General features: G+C 44.0%; 1 pseudogene; it reads left to right on the plus strand.

Moving 5' to 3' along the window:
* LOC102827243 overlaps positions 1 to 4,126 on the plus strand; it is a 73,671-nt pseudogene that overhangs the window by 49,455 nt on the left and 20,090 nt on the right.

The raw sequence follows: 4,126 nt of genomic DNA on the forward strand, positions 1-4,126 counted from the left end.
AAGGCAGTGGTCGGATCCCCCTCAGGACAAACCCTTTTTTAAGACTAAGGCTCAATGGGAATGCATGCTCTGATTGGTGACCATGTTTGTCACCGATAAGGGAAGTGAGGGAAAAACAGCAACGAAGTTGCGAGTTAAGCCCTACAATGCCCAATAGACTCCTGTGAACCCGGATGGAGACCTGGTTGGCCATCAGTGTGCCAAGTCCAGGGGACTCTTGGACCCAGAATCAGTGACATAGTCACAGAGGACTAGAGTGGAGAGTGAAGCATCCAGCTGATAAGAAGAGAGGGCACATGCATAAGTACACTCACACTTGCAGAAAGAAAAGGGAAAAAAGAAAAATCTGATGATGAACTTGACATACGCCTATGGAAGCAGTAACTCAAAAGAGTGAACAAATCTTCACAGCGAGGATCATCCCCACCTCCTCCGCACACGAAGAGGACAGGGATTGGCAACTTGGACATTGGCTACCCATAATGGGGGGCTACAAGAAGTGACTAGCTTACAAGCTTTCAAGAGAGAACCTAGATCCAGAGGGTGTGGGGCAAGGTAGACTCTCCACTGAGTAGTATCCATTCTGCCTAGTCAGAGCTGATGAACGGAGATGCGGATAGGTCTCTTGCGATGCAATAGCGAATAATTGTTATCAGGACTGATTGTAAGGGCTGAAAATGTAAAGGTAGACATTTTGAGGCAAAGGGAGGGGAGTGATTAACCTTGTAGTCTAGGAGCGGAGGTCTCTAGGACCATCAAAGGAGAGGAGCTGGGAACAGAACCCTACCCAGAGAAGCAGTGATGCCAGAGGTGGAGGCAGAGATGATGACGTGGGGAGATGGAGTGGCTGTAGACTTTGGACCCAGAGAGGATGAGGGGCTGTGTGTGGATAACCAGGGGGCAGGCTTGCAAGGTATAACCTTTGGTTGATGGATGATGCATGGAAGAGATTGTAACCATGGCAAGGAAACATGAGATCAATGTAAAGATCAATCAATGTAAAAAATACAATGAGATCAATGTAAAGCTGATGTCCTCCCATGTAAACTATCACATAATTCACAATAAAGCATTAAAAAAAAAAAGAAATGCAAGAATCTCTGAACTCATTAGCGAATATAGTCTTACAATAACCACACACTGTTTGACTATATGCTCACCTCTCAGGGTGACACCTGTACCTTTTAAATGCCACTTGCTGTATTTTGTAATTCTGCAAAAGTCAAAACATGAGTCAACAAAATCCTTAACCACACCATTTGGCTCTAAGACCTTTGGACATCCCAGTTACTGCCAAGCCTTGCTGACTCTATAGGAAGCCAGTTCTGGAGTTACCAGCTTTGATCTCTACTTTCTCCTATTCTCACTATTTTATTAATCTTTCTATGTGTCTTACTGCTCAACCCCTGCCTCCTTGAACTACTTACTAAGCTTATATCCGCTATGTTGTAGGATCTTCACCTACAAATGTTGACCTTACAAGATTATCACACTTCTTACATGCCTCATCCTAGGTCCTTAGCACAAGCAGAGAGAGACTTCTACCATGTTAGATAGGCCAATGGTCTACTGAAAGCAGGAACCATCTTCAGAAAACGAGACCTCCGTCCTTTACCCACAAAAAGGTTTTTGGTTACAAGTATCTCTGAGAGATAAATATTAGGGTTGGAGTCAAAAAGAAATTTGCTGGCAACGGCAGGGGGTGGGGGCGATCAGTGAAACCATTGTTGTTGTTTTTAGGTGCCATCAAGTCGGTACCAACGCACAGTGACCCTATGCACAGCAGAACAAAACACTGCCTGGTCCTGGGCCAACCTCACAATCGTTTGAGCCCATTGCCAATCCATGTCACAAGGGGTCTTCCTCTTTTTCTCCAACCCTCCATTTGACTAAACATGATATCTTTCTCCAGTAACTGGTCCCTCCTGACAAGGTATGAGAGACAAAGTCTGGCCATCCTGGTTTCCAAGAAGCACTCTGGCTGTACTTCTTCCATCACAGATCTATTTGTTCTTTTGGCAGTCCATTGTACTTTCAGTATTTTCCTCTAACACCATAATTCAAATCCATCAATTCTTCTGCTGTCTTCCTTACTCACTGCTCGACTTTCACATACATATGAGGTTATTGAAAATACCATGGCTTGGGTCAAGTGCAACTTAGTTCTCCAAATGACATCTTTGCTCTTTAACACTTTAAAGAGGTCTTGTGCAGCATATTTGTCCCATGCAATACTTCTTTTGATTTATTGATTGCTGCTTCCATGAGTGTTGATGGTTGATCCAAGCAATATGAAGTCTTCAGCAACTTCAATCTTTTCTCCATATAGATGTTGTTTATTGGCTCAGTGGTGAGGATTTTTGTTTTCTTTACGTTGAGGTGCAACCCATACCAAAGGCGGTGGTCTTTGATCTTCATCAGTAAGTAAGAATTTTAAGTCCTTTTTGCTTTCAGCAAGCAAGCTTGTATCATCTGCATATCACAGGTTATTAATTAATCTTCCTTCAATCCTGATGCCGGGTTTTTCTTCATATAATCTAGCTTCTTGGATTATTTGTTCAGCATACAGATTGGATAAGTATGGTGAAAGAATACAACCCTGGTGCATACTTTTCCTAATTTTAAACCATTCAGTGTTCCCTTGTTCTGTTAGAACAACTACCTCTTGGTCTACGTACAAGTTCCTCAAGAGCACAATTAAGTGTTCTGAAATACTCATACTTTGCAATGTTGTCCATAGCTTGTCATGATTCACACAATTGAATGCTTTCTTTCTGGTAATCTCTGCTTTCAGTTAAGATCCATCTGATGTCAGCAATGAGATACCTCGTTCCACATTCTCTTCTAAAACCAGCTTGAACCTCTAGAAGTTCTCTGTCAATGTGTGGTTGCAGCTGTTTCTGTATTACCTTTAGTAAAACTTTACTTGCATGGGATATAAATGACGTTGTCCGATGATTTCTGCATTCACTTGGGTCATCTCTCTTGGAATGGGCACAAATACAGAACTCTTCCAGACAGTAAGCCAAGTAGTCATCTTCCAGATTTCTTGGCATAGATGAGTTAGTGCCTCCAATGCCACATCACTTGGTTGAAAGATTTCAATTTGTATTCCATCTATTCCTGATGCCTTGTTCTTTGCCAACGACTTCAATGTACCTTGGATCTCTTCCTTCACGATCATTGGCTCTAGATCATATGCTACCTCTTGAAATGGTTGAACATTGAACATTTCTTTTGGGTACAGTGACTCTGTGTATTCCTTCCATCTTCTTTTGATGCTTTCTGCATCATTCAGTATTTTGCTGATAGAATCCTTCAATATTGCAAGTTTACTTGCATATTTGATTAATTTAAGACTGAAGAAGTTGATAGAATTCTTCGATTTTGCCATTCATACTTCATACATTACACGTTCCAATTATTAATGGAATTTTGCAGCTGTTTCTCTTCATTTTGTGTTGTGCCCCATCAGAAAATGAGGGTCCCAAGGGATTTACTCCATTTGTGTCATCATGGTCAACTCTAGTTTGAGGAGTGAGACCTTCCCCATTCACATTTGAGTGCCTTCCAACCTGAGGGTCTCATCTTCTGGCACTATATCTAACAATATTCTGGTGCTCTTCATCATGTTTCAATATTCAATAATTTGATACTGACAGTGTTCCACTGCTATTCATAAGGTTTTCAGTGACTAAATTTTTAGAATTAATTTGTCTCACCTTCTTCCTAGTTTGTCTTCATCTGGAAGCTCAGTTAAAACATGTCTATCTCCAAATATAAAGAAAAAGGGGGACCCGTGTGTTCCCGGGGCCCGCCGGGCGCACACACACAGGCGAGCAGCTAACAGCCTGCCTGAGCCGCTACCGCGGGCCTGCCAGACGCGCGAAAGCGAGCGACCCGCCTCCCGCTGAACCGAGCAGCATCCCTCAGGCGCCGACTGGGCCTGCCTGAGCCGCTTCTGCCCTGCCCAATTGACCCGTGTGTTCCTGGGGCCCGCCGGGCGCGCGCAGCCTGCCCTAGCAGCGTACCACGGGCCTGCCAGACGCGCGAAAGTGAGCGACCCGCCTCCCGCTGAACCGAGCAGCCTCCCTCAGCCCTGCCGGGCGTGCGCCGGCAAACAGCT

Source organism: Chrysochloris asiatica, unplaced genomic scaffold (genome assembly GCF_000296735.1).
Source record: "Chrysochloris asiatica unplaced genomic scaffold, ChrAsi1.0 scaffold00331, whole genome shotgun sequence".
NCBI classification, from domain to species: Eukaryota; Metazoa; Chordata; class Mammalia; order Afrosoricida; family Chrysochloridae; genus Chrysochloris; species Chrysochloris asiatica.